Here is a 13,712-nt window from a genome sequence, read left to right as displayed (position 1 = left end):
GTACTTGACTGGAGTGCCTTCCGCCATCTCAGATGTAGATGGCGATGGGGTTGATGTCGAAGATGGTCCCACCGGGCATGCCAGAATGTGTTGCGGTCAGAAACCCACCGGCGGGCAGCGACGGGCAACACCGTAGAGCCGGGAGGCTCCCAGGACTGCGTGTAACATCCCAAAAATTTCAAAACAAACAAAATGAATTTCACTAGCTCCAAATTTTGGAACTAACAAAAACTTTTATTAAATCAAGTTGATACATAGAGATCTTATTTAATCCTTGTGCTATTGCCATGATTGCTTGTTTAATTAGTTTTTGAAATACTCTTAAACCATAAACCTCAAATCCCCCTTTTTTTTCATCCAAGTTAAACTAAAATAAAAAGAATTTAAATAAGAAAAAGGGCATATGTGCCTATGGCTATTTTTATAAAACTTTACCCTAGACCTTTCCACTTTATATAGAGGATTGGAAAACCTTCATAAACCTTATCCAGTACTTCTCAAACCAATTCCAAGTTGAAACCAAAGAAAATAAAAAGAAACTAAAAATGCCATAGAGGCATATGAGAGTAAAATGCAAATTTATGAATTTGAGGATCTTGACCCTAAGACTTGTGGTAAATGGTTGGATCACTCCTATATACCATTTCAACACTCAACAACATCAAATGGGCCAAGAACAATCAAATTAAAAATCAAATGCCACATATGCATAGAGGCATATGTGACACATAGCCATTTCCCCAAATCTTGACCTATGCACTTCTACCTTGACCAAATGGTGTGAAACCATCTCTAAACCTAATCTAACACTATATGGACCCTAACCCATGCCCAAGTAAAGCAAGGAGAACAAATTACAAGAATAAGAAAAATTGACACATCACCTCTTATGTGTTATGGCCACTTTTGCAAATCTTTGAGCTAGACCTTTTGGAATGGTTTCAACGGTTTGGAAATGTTCCTAAACTAATAAGAATCACTTTGGAGTCAAGAAAAACCAAATCAAAAAGAGAGAAATCAAATAGGGAGAAAATCCCATTTTCACTCACATACACACTTAGCCAATTTTGCAAATCCTCAACCAAGGCCACACTTGCTTGCTCCCTTGCTTGTAAAACACTTATATATCAATTACAAACCCAAATGCATCAAAGAAACCAGAATCAAATCAAAGAAAATTGCAAATGCAACTTACATAGGATATTGGTCAATTTGTCACTTTATATTATCTTACCCACTTTGAGCCCTTCTATTAGGAGATTCTCAAACCAAACCCTCTCAACTTTTTGCACCTCATCCAAGACCTCATAAAGATGAACACTTTTGATGTTGACCACTTTGACCATATCTTTGACCATTGCTCACAATAGTCAAACCAAAATGCCACTTTGAAACAAATTCTAGATTCCAACAAATTTTCGAATCTTCACAAATCAACCTCAAATTTCGAACCAATGCCTTGAGTGGCTGCCCAACATCATTTAGAACCCATCCATCACAAAAATTGGTCAAAAGTCATCACACATGGGTCCATAGCAAATAATCAATGTAATGCCATAGAGTACAAACACTATTCCAACCACTATTGCCTACCTCACTCTCTCTCTCTCCTTGAGCTCATCCATAGTACCACTAGTACCACACAACCACCCTCATGACATCACTTAGCCTTGACATCATCCACATGAACCAAGACAAGCCAAGTACATGACCTATGTCACACACATTTTGGCATAAATCAAGTGTGCACTCTCTAGTCCTCTCCAATCATGCCCACCTTGTCTAGTACCATGCCATCACCTCACTCAACCCAGCCAAGCACCAGAGACAAGAAGAAAGGCACCAAACACAACAATGCCACACCATGCCACTCCAAATGATCACCACCATGACACTACATACCCCTGGCCCTTTTCCCTCTCTCTCACCTTGTCACCCACCTTGGACTTGACCCTAGACACCTGCTAGACATGACCCTATGTCAAGGAGAGCAAGTGGATGACCACAATGATCATGCCATTGCCCATAGTCACCAACCCGAGGACATCACCCTCCCTCTTCGTGCACTACCGCAACCCAGTCTGCTCCCACTGCGCCACCACACTCCACTCTCTCCCACTCACCTGCTAGACATGGTCGTTGACCCTCCCTCATGCCGGGACGACGCCATGACGCGAGGATGCCCACGTCGGCCTCGTCCTCGCGCGCCACTGTACACAACGCCGGCAACTCCACCACCGTGCACGCGTCCTCCACTACCCCCTACCTCCCTTCGACGCCATGGCACGGGCCGGAGAACCCCGCACATGACGCGCGCCGGCGACATGGCCACCATGCCGGCCACGTCACGCCCCACCTCTCTAGCGCCTATATAAACCCCGCCCCTCGACCTGGACATCACCACACAACCCGGAAGCATCCCCTTCTGCCCCCTAGCGCCTCCCTCTCGCCCTCCTCGCAGCTCACCGGCGTCCACAAGCTCGCCGGCGACCACACCAAAAGCCGCCCAGATTTTTGCCACCATAGCCTCCAACACCTATACCAAAGTTGTAGCCCTTGGAAAGAGCTTTCCAACGCACCTAACCCCGCCTCAATCCGAGCTACGAAGTGAAAGATACGGCCCCCGCAAGGTTGCGGGAATCGCGAGGTAGGCGATGAACCAGCGCCGTCCGATCCCGATCCAGCGCACCGCGTGCGTCGCCTGCACCCGACGTGCATGCGCCATGCATGCGTGGCCCAGGCCACAGCTGGGCCGGCCCAATCTCCTTCCCGCCCCGTTTGAATTCAAATTGCTTTAATTCTTTTTCAGTGAAATTGCTATCAGATGCCTTGCTAAATATTTAATAACTCCAAATATACTTGGCCAAATTTTACAAATTTTATATATTTGGAAAGCTCAGGATTTTATCTACACAATGCCACTGTATTGAACCCTAGATCTTTTATAGAATTAAAGTAGCAAAATAAACAATTCAGGGACTTTTGTGACTTAGAATAATTATTAAAAATCAACCAAAAATGATTTTTAGTTAATTCCAACTCCTATAATTCACATTTCACTTGTACTAATTGTTTTTGCAAAAATATGCCATGCTTACTTTGAATGATCATGGCCTAGTTTAATTAAAGGACCATATGGCTATTTCTAGTCAAAGATATTGTCCAAAACTATTAATAAATCCTATGGGAGTTTCTCTCTCATTTAAATCTTGTCATGAACATTTAAAAATGAGATAGAGACTCTGGTCATTTAGTTCTCATATGAATTGTTTGATGATATTAAATCTCTACCATGTTAGGATTAAATGGTATGAGGTGCTACACCTCATTTAAATCATTTTCTTAAATGATAAGTATGAAGAGGTTGACTTTGGTCAACCTAGGTCATATATTGTTCATGAGAGAAATTAAACCTTAATAAGATAATGAGAGGAAATTATTTCTCTAAGAAATTGAAAGTAACACCTAAGTTAGTATGAGAGGAAATTATTTTTCTTAAATGAGAAAGAAACACATCCACCCACTTAATAGTAGTGTGTGATGCTAGTTTAAGTTGTGTGATTCATGTGTGTGCTTAGCCTAGTACTTAAGCTTTGTTTGGTGATTGTGTGTATCGTATTCGTTTTTAGACGCTAGTACCGAGGAATACCAAGAGGAGGAGGAGGTCTACTTCCAAGGAGAGGAAGACCACTTTGATCAATACACCAATCAAGGCAAGCTAATATTCTTGCAAGCTAATATTCTTGCTAAGTGCAAAGCTCTACAAGAGCAAGGCACCACCACATTTTACTTTATGCTTAATGAGCCCATCCCAAGTTTTATTCTTACAAGCTTTTATTTTGATTACTATAACTTGCTTTTATAGTTAACTTTGGTCTAGAGGTAGAGTACTACAAGAGTATCAAAGTTAGCCTAGAACAATCAAAGCTAGTTAGCACCCCTCATGACTAGTTGCTAGTGCTAACAAATAAAATTGACTACTCTAGATGGGAACTTGTGAAATGAAATGACTTTGAAAACCTTGGAATGATGAGTCATTCTATTGAAAGATTTTGAAGGTGAATATGACTGGTGAATGACATGGTGAACTTTACAAAAAGCTGATGGTTGGGTTCGGATGCGATACCATTCCAATTTTACAAGTACCCCCACAATACCGATATGGGTAGGGCTTAACTAGAAGTTTATGTATCTTAGTATGGGTTCCCTCTAAACAAGCGTCATCGGGGTTATGCCAAGGGCTGCCTCCAAAGAAATATGGAATGATGTGATATGACGTGAATATGAGGTGAATGTCCGGCCCAAGCCCTGTGCGGTTCCCGAGCCGACGGTTGGTCTACACCGGGAGGCCAAGCTCATGGGGAGAGGTGCCTATACTAGGGTATGTAAGTGAAAGGTTATGGTTGGTAGTTCGCACACGGAGTGTGATAAATCGAGGCCGATTAACCACGACGGATTATTGCAAATGTTGTGGCACAAGTGTACGACCTCTGCAGAGTGTAGAACTATTCGAATAGCCGCGTCCACGGTTATGGACGGTTGGAAAGGCCATACTGTTCCGTCATCGGACCATTTTCAAAAATGTGACATATGACTTGTGACTTGAACTTGAAAGGTGAATGGTGAATTTGAATTGAATCACAACAGAGTTGTGGGAATGACACTAATGTTCCCACTTGAGTTAGTTAGCAAATGAAGAGGCTTTTACTAAATGTTTGTGAACTAAAATTGGCTTTATGCAAATAAACTTAGAGCTTAGCACCCCCTTACTAGAATTGATAGTGCTTACATTAGTATTAGTTTGCGAGTACTTTAAAGTACTCATGGCTTTGTCCCTGGCTATTCAAATGGCCGGACTATGAAGAGGAACGACGGTACGAGGAAGATGGACAGCAGGACGTCTACGACAACTAGGATCACTCCTGACGTCAACAGTTGCCTGTGGAACAGATGGACCGCGACCGTTACTTCTCTTCCGCTATATGTGTTTTGTATTTGGATCTCTAGATCCCCTATGTTGTATTAAGAGTGGATCATGTGATCCTTTGTTGTAAGACGATTATGTGTTGTAATGAATGATGTGTTGTGATATCAATCTATTATGTCTCGCAAAAACAATATTCCTGGGATTGCGAGGAATGACATAATAGGCATCTGGACTTAAAAAATCCGGGTGTTGACAAGTTGGTATCAGAGCCATTGTTTGACCTTAGGAGATCCTAGTTAGAATGGACGTTCTGAAAAACTTAGTTTCAAAAATAAATGAAGTGAATATTTATGAAAACGTATTCTCACTCTTATCCCTGATCTTTTCAAAATGAGAAATCCATGCTCTACTTTTCCTTGAAATTCTACCTAAAATTTTGCACACTTGATCACTTTAGTAGAACTCACACCTACGCAAGAGTTTGTATCAGGATCCGCTTGTATCGTAGAGCAAATGAATGGTTCTTCAAACCAACGGTGTGTTAGATTTGTAATGTGTGATGCTTGGTATGAATGAAAAAGTGTTGTTGGTTTTTACCCCCGCAACACTACTCAAAATTTCAAATTGTGAACTTTTTAAAATTTAACAAAACAAACCATAGAAATTTCCCTCTTATCTTATCATCTACCTCGATATTCGGATGGCCCCACCAACCCGCGAGCGCCAATCAAGACGCCATGATGCAGATGTTGCAAACCATGCTGGAGGATAGGCAAGCTGAACGAGCTGAACGCCAAGCCAACATTGCAGCACTTCAACAGCTTGCAAACAAAAATCAAGGCCATCACGATCACCCAGGATCGAAGCTCAAGAACTTCCAGAACACCAACCCTCCAATATTCAAAAAGTCTGAAGAATCCCTAGATGCTGATGACTGGCTCCAGACAATGGAGAACAACCTCGAAGTTGCGGGAGCCGAATCCGCAGAGAAAGTGCTGTTTGCCACGCACTACTTAGCCGGGACCAGCAAGAGCTTGGTGGACAAGCACCCGTGCAATGAACGCAGGACGGATGATGACACAGGGAAGACTTCAAGCTGAAGTTTAGCAAGTACCATGTGCCCCAAGGACTGATCAAAAAGATGAGAGACGAGTTCCGGGAACTCAAGCAAGGAAGAATGTCCGTGGTAGAATACCGCGACAGGTTTCTTACTCTGTCAAGGTACGCCCCGGATGAGACCGACACAAATGAGAAGAGGAAGGAAAGATTTCTGAATGGACTGCATGATGAAATGCAAACTGTGTTAGTGAACATTCCGTTCGCTGACCTAGAAGCCCTAGTAGACTCAGCAATACAGATGGAAGGGAAGCTGCACCAAACCAACGAGAACCACAAGAGAAGAATGATGAACCAGAATGGACCCAACAACGCCCAGAAGTACCGCAACAGCTCAACTGGAGGATTTGCCTCAAGATACAACAAGCCCCCTGCTCAGACATACCGCCCAAGCTACACCAACAACAACGGAGGACCCCCGAAGCCCGGAGGCAACCACAACAACAACAACAACAACAACAACAGCCCCAACAACAACAACAACCACCCCAATGGCAACAACGGCAACCCCAATACTGCCCCGAGGACTGGAAGCAACACTGTCCCCGTCACCCCCAAAGATAAGTCAACTGTAAACTGCTATGAATGTGGAGTTGTGGGTCACTACTCCAATGAGTGCCCTAAGAAGCTTGCCAGGATTGCCGCCAACACCGCTGCACCTGCTCAGCAACAGCGCCGCTTCGCAGTTAAAAGGAACCAGAACAACCACAACGGCCGCCTCTACCACATGAATGCAGCAGAAGCACAGGAAGCACCTCAGGCCATGCCAAGTATGTTTTCCTGTTAATCCAATTGCCCAATCTCTCTTAGGAACCTAACTTTTCTTAAAATCTCGGGACGAGATTTGTTTAAGGGGGAAGGGTTTGTAACATCCCAAAAATTTCAAAACAAACAAAATGAATTTCCCTAGCTCCAAATTTTGGAACTAACAAAAACTTTTATTAAATCAAGTTGATACATAGAGATCTTATTTAATCCTTGTGCTATTGCCATGATTGCTTGTTTAATTAGTTTTTGAAATACTCTTAAACCATAAACCTCAAATCCCCCCTTTTTTTTCATCCAAGTTAAACTAAAATAAAAAGAATTTAAATAAGAAAAAGGGCATATGTGCCTATGGCTATTTTTATAAAACTTTACCCTAGACCTTTCCACTTTATATAGAGGATTGGAAAACCTTCATAAACCTTATCTAGTACTTCTCAAACCAATTCCAAGTTGAAACCAAAGAAAATAAAAAGAAACTAAAAATGCCATAGAGGCATATGAGAGTAAAATGCAAATTTGTGAATTTGAGGATCTTGACCCTAAGACTTGTGGTAAATGGTTGGATCACTCCTATATACCATTTCAACACTCAACAACATCAAATGGGCCAAGAACAATCAAATTAAAAATCAAATGCCACATATGCATAGAGGCATATGTGACACATAGCCATTTCCCCAAATCTTGACCTATGCACTTCTACCTTGACCAAATGGTGTGAAACCATCTCTAAACCTAATTTAACACTATATGGACCCTAACCCATGCCCAAGTAAAGCAAGGAGAACAAATTACAAGAATAAGAAAAATTGACACATCACCTCTTATGTGTTATGGCCACTTTTGCAAATCTTTGAGCTAGACCTTTTGGAATGGTTTCAACGGTTTGGAAATGTTCCTAAACTAATAAGAATCACTTTGGAGTCAAGAAAAACCAAATCAAAAAGAGAGAAATCAAATAGGAGAAAATCCCATTTTCACTCACATACACACTTAGCCAATTTTGCAAATCCTCAACCAAGGCCACACTTGCTTGCTCCCTTGCTTGTAAAACACTTATATATCAATTACAAACCCAAATGCATCAAAGAAACCAGAATCAAATCAAAGAAAATTGCAAATGCAACTTACATAGGATATTGGTCAATTTGTCACTTTATATTATCTTACCCACTTTGAGCCCTTCTATTAGGAGATTCTCAAACCAAACCCTCTCAACTTTTTGCACCTCATCCAAGACCTCATAAAGATGAACACTTTTGATGTTGACCACTTTGACCATATCTTTGACCATTGCTCACAATAGTCAAACCAAAATGCCACTTTGAAACAAATTCTAGATTCCAACAAATTTTCGAATCTTCACAAATCAACCTCAAATTTCGAACCAATGCCTTGAGTGGCTGCCCAACATCATTTAGAACCCATCCATCACAAAAATTGGTCAAAAGTCATCACACATGGGTCCATAGCAAATAATCAATGTAATGCCATAGAGTACAAACACTATTCCAACCACTATTGCCTACCTCACTCTCTCTCTCTCCTTGAGCTCATCCATAGTACCACTAGTATCACACAACCACCCTCATGACATCACTTAGCCTTGACATCATCCACATGAACGAAGACAAGCCAAGTACATGACCTATGTCACACACATTTTGGCATAAATCAAGTGTGCACTCTCTAGTCCTCTCCAATCATGCCCACCTTGTCTAGTACCATGCCATCACCTCACTCAACCCAGCCAAGCACCAGAGACAAGAAGAAAGGCACCAAACACAACAATGCCACACCATGCCACTCCAAATGATCACCACCATGACACTACATACCCCTGGCCCTTTTCCCTCTCTCTCACCTTGTCACCCACCTTGGACTTGACCCTAGACACCTGCTAGACATGACCCTATGTCAAGGAGAGCAAGTGGATGACCACAATGATCATGCCATTGCCCATAGTCACCAACCCGAGGACATCACCCTCCCTCTTCGTGCACTACCGCAACCCAGCTGCTCCCACCTGCGCCACCACACTCCACTCTCTCCCACTCACCCGCTAGACATGGTCGTTGACCCTCCCTCATGCCGGGACGACGCCATGACGCGAGGATGCCCACGTCGGCCTCGTCCTCGCGCGCCACTGTACACAACGCCAGCAACTCCACCACCGTGCACGCGTCCTCCACTACCCCCTACCTCCCTTCCGACGCCATGGCACGGGCCGGAGAACCCCGCACATGACGCGCCCGGCGACATGGCCACCATGCCGGCCACGTCACGCCCCACCTCTCTAGCGCCTATATAAACCCCGCCCCTCGACCTGGACATCACCACACAACCCAGCAGCATCCCCTTCTGCCCCCTAGCGCCTCCCTCTCGCCCTCCTCGCAGCTCACCGGCGTCCACAAGCTCGCCGGCGACCACACCAAAAGCCGCCCAGATTTTTGCCACCATAGCCTCCAACACCTATACCAAAGTTGTAGCCCTTGGAAAGAGCTTTCCAACGCACCTAACCCCGCCTCAATCCGAGCTACGAAGTGAAAGATACGGCCCCGCAAGGTTGCGGGAATCGCGAGGTAGGCGATGAACCAGCGCCGTCCGATCCCGATCCAGCGCACCGCGTGCGTCGCCTGCACCCGACGTGCATGCGCCATGCATGCGTGGCCCAGGCCACAGCTGGGCCGGCCCAATCTCCTTCCCGCCCCCGTTTGAATTCAAATTGCTTTAATTCTTTTTCGGTGAAATTGCTATCGGATGCCTTGCTAAATATTTAATAACTCCAAATATACTTGGCCAAATTTTACAAATTTTATATATTTGGAAAGCTTAGGATTTTATCTACACAATGCCACTGGATTGAACCCTAGATCTATTATAGAATTAAAGTAGAAAAATAAACAAGTCAGGGACTTTTGTGACTTAGAATAATTATTAAAAATCAACCAAAAATGATTTTTAGTTAATTCCAACTCCTATAATTCACATTTCACTTGTACTAATTGTTTTTGCAAAAATATGCCATGCTTACTTTGAATGATCATGGCCTAGTTTAATTAAAGGACCATATGGCTATTTCTAGTCAAAGATATTGTCCAAAACTATTAATAAATCCTATGGGAGTTTCTCTCTCATTTAAATCTTGTCATGAACATTTAAAAATGAGATAGAGACTCTGGTCATTTAGTTCTCATATGAATTGTTTGATGATATTAAATCTCTACCATGTTAGGATTAAATGGTATGAGGTGCTACACCTCATTTAAATCATTTTCTTAAATGATAAGTATGAAGAGGTTGACTTTGGTCAACCTAGGTCATATATTGTTCATGAGAGAAATTAAACCTTAATAAGATAATGAGAGGAAATTATTTCTCTAAGAAATTGAAAGTAACACCTAAGTTAGTATGAGAGGAAATTATTTTTCTTAAATGAGAAAGAAACACATCCACCCACTTAATAGTAGTGTGTGATGCTAGTTTAAGTTGTGTGATTCATGTGTGTGCTTAGCCTAGTACTTAAGCTTTGTTTGGTGATTGTGTGTATCGTATTCGTTTTTAGACGCTAGTACCGAGGAATACCAAGAGGAGGAGGAGGTCTACTTCCAAGGAGAGGAAGACCACTTTGATCAATACACCAATCAAGGCAAGCTAATATTCTTGCAAGCTAATATTCTTGCTAAGTGCAAAGCTCTACAAGAGCAAGGCACCACCACATTTTACTTTATGCTTAATGAGCCCATCCCAAGTTTTATTCTTACAAGCTTTTATTTTGATTACTATAACTTGCTTTTATAGTTAACTTTGGTCTAGAGGTAGAGTACTACAAGAGTATCAAAGTTAGCCTAGAACAATCAAAGCTAGTTAGCACCCCTCATGACTAGTTGCTAGTGCTAACAAATAAAATTGACTACTCTAGATGGGAACTTGTGAAATGAAATGACTTTGAAAACCTTGGAATGATGAGTCATTCTATTGAAAGATTTTGAAGGTGAATATGACTGGTGAATGACATGGTGAACTTTACAAAAACTGATGGTTGGGTTCGGATGCGATACCATTCCAATTTTACAAGTACCCCCACAATACCTGATATGGGTAGGGCTTAACTAGTAGTTTATGTATCTTAGTATGGGTTCCCTCTAAACAAGCGTCATCGGGGTTATGCCAAGGGCTGCCTCCACTACAAGAAAAAATACATGTAGAGACGTCTAGTTTGTAGGCTATGGACGCTTTAATTCATCTCTACGTGTTTGTAGTGACGTTATTATAAAGCGTCATAGAAGCGTCTTCTTATGCACCGTCTCAAATATTGTAGAGACGTCATCGCGAGCGTCTCTAAAATAAAATAAGACGCTATCAAAAGCGTGTATGTTGCTAATAAAGACGCTTTGCAGATGCCCAACATAATATCTCTGCAGTCACAGTTATGCGTCCTTAAATAGAGATGTTTTTATTATATATAAAAATTATTCTATGATTTTTGCAATCGACTAGCGTACGGAAATTAATCACTGTACAAAGGATTAAAACACTATGAACTGCAAAAAGAATATCTATTTTATTATCTCATTGGCACTGTACTTTACAAGTGAAATATACATCTTTACAAAGATTTACATGCACGACTGAATAATTTCTGAAATTGTGGTACATAATTTCCTAAACAATGAGATGTAATCTACTCGAAATCATCAGCTCTCCAGTTCACTATTTCCGCCGAATTTCTTTGGCTCTCTGTACTCTGCAGCTCTGCTGTTTGAAGAATCTCCGCAAAACAAATCCTGCAGGGACAGTACGCAATCAATTGGTAAATTATTAACAATGTGAAAGTAATCTCAGAGGGTAAATACCAGCAGCAAAATGATAACGGAGATTTCTGGTCCGAATAGAAGTCATATACTCCTTAGCATTATTTTCTGTATATAACAATTCGAAATTAAAAGTTCACTTTTTGCTGGCCGGTGCAATTGATGCCCTCCGCTATGAATGCCACATCCAAGTCTTCAAGTGTTGGCTCGTGTATGCTCTCTGCAAAAACTACATTATTATCCATGACCATTTGTCAAATACAAGCAAGCACGCTAATCTGGGACAAAGAAAAAGGAAAGGTTTAGGAGTTCTTAGAGAGGAGAAAGGCGGAAGACAGCTGATCGAGTCTAGCGGCAAGTAGCTGTTGATCCGATCCAGCGGAGAAACAGTTAATCGAGTCTAGCGGCAAGGCTCTGTTGATCGAGAGGAGAGAGGAATAAAGATACAAACGGAGACATACTGCTAATCGAGTCTAGCAGCAAAGAGTGGTTGATCCAATCCAGAGGAGAAATAGTAAATCTGGAGTCTAGCGCACAGTAACTCACCAGATTCAACTTAGCTGGAGGGTAGATTTAGTTGGAGAGGGACACCGTGATCGGATAAACTGACACCCGTGGCGGCGGCCTTTTTTTCCTGATATGTGGCGGCTCTAGGGTTTACACTAGTTGGGAAATATAACAACTATTTCCTGTGAGAAAGGAAAAGGTGGGTGGGCGCTTTTAGACACCTTATTTTTAGGACGATCTATGTAGCGTCTCAATTAACGTCTCGACATGCAGCTATACAATGGATGTAGGGACGAAAATAAAAGCGTCCAATGGAGAGTGTCTCTACATGATCTTTTTCTTGTAGTGCTCCAAAGAAATATGGAATGATGTGATATGACGTGAATATGAGGTGAATGTCCGGCCCAAGCCCTGTGCAGTTCCCAGGCTGACAGTTGGTCTTCACTGGGAGGCCAAGCTCATGGGGAGAGGTGCCTATACTAGGGTATGTAAGTGAAAGGTTATGGTTGGTAGTCCGCACACGGAGTGTGATAAATCAGGGCCAGTTAACCCTGACGGATTATTGCAAATGTTGTGGCACAAGTGTACGACCTCTGCAGAGTGTAGAACTATTCGAATAGCCGCGTCCACGGTTATGGACGGTTGGAAAGGCCATACTGTTCCGTCATCAGACCATTTTCAAAAATGTGACATATGACTTGTGACTTGAACTTGAAAGGTGAATGGTGAATTTGAATTGAATCACAACAGAGTTGTGGGAATGACACTAATGTTCCCACTTGAGTTAGTTAGCAAATGAAGAGGCTTTTACTAAATGTTTGTGAACTAAAATTGGCTTTATGCAAATAAACTTAGAGCTTAGCACCCCCTTACTAGAATTGATAGTGCTTACATTAGTATTAGTTTGCGAGTACTTTAAAGTACTCATGGCTTTGTCCCTGGCTATTCAAATGGCCAGACTATGAAGAGGAACAGCAGTACGAGGAAGATGGACAGCAGGACGTCTACGACAACTAGGATCACTCCTGACGTCAACAGTTGCCTGTGGAACAGATGGACCGCGACCGTTACTTCGCTTCCGCTATATGTGTTTTGTATTTGGATCTCTAGATCCCCTATGTTGTATTAAGACTGGATCATGTGATCCTTTGTTGTAAGACGATTATGTGTTGTAATGAATGATGTGTTGTGATATCAATCTATTATGTCTCGCAAAAACAATATTCCTGGGATTGCGAGGAATGACATAATAGGCATCTGGACTTAAAAAATCCGGGTGTTGACACTGCGGCTGGCCCTGGTCCCTCCGAGCGACGGCCCGCAAAGCCTCGGCACGCACGTCCGATGCTGATGCAAGGGCGTGCCACCTGACCTATACCGGGTCAGGAAGGTGTTGGATGATGCCTCGCTTAGTTTCCTGCATGGCATACACGTAAACATTAAATACGAGCCTCGATCGGCTCTCAGGTTACCCTGTGAATCGGCTCAAGGAGCCGATCCACCCATGATGCGTACGAGGTGTACGATCAGATGGTGGTCCTGCTTGATCAAAATACAGCTAAAACGACCTACTACGATTT

The 13,712-nt window shown here is 42.5% G+C and overlaps 1 long non-coding RNA gene across 1 annotated transcript; it reads right to left on the bottom strand.

Moving 5' to 3' along the window:
• Positions 1-11,488: 11,488 nt before the first annotated feature.
• LOC124683799 lies at positions 11,489-12,256 on the bottom strand. Its single transcript, XR_006996819.1, has 3 exons — positions 12,172-12,256; positions 11,766-11,845; positions 11,489-11,598 (listed from the first exon to the last, which is right to left on the bottom strand). It is a non-coding gene; the product is annotated as an uncharacterized LOC124683799 (long non-coding RNA).
• Positions 12,257-13,712: the final 1,456 nt, after the last annotated feature.

Source organism: Lolium rigidum, chromosome 1, assembly GCF_022539505.1.
Source record: "Lolium rigidum isolate FL_2022 chromosome 1, APGP_CSIRO_Lrig_0.1, whole genome shotgun sequence".
Lineage (NCBI taxonomy): Eukaryota > Viridiplantae > Streptophyta > Magnoliopsida > Poales > Poaceae > Lolium > Lolium rigidum.
Note: the sequence above shows the minus strand (reverse complement) of the source record. Positions and strands in the feature narration are given on the sequence as shown.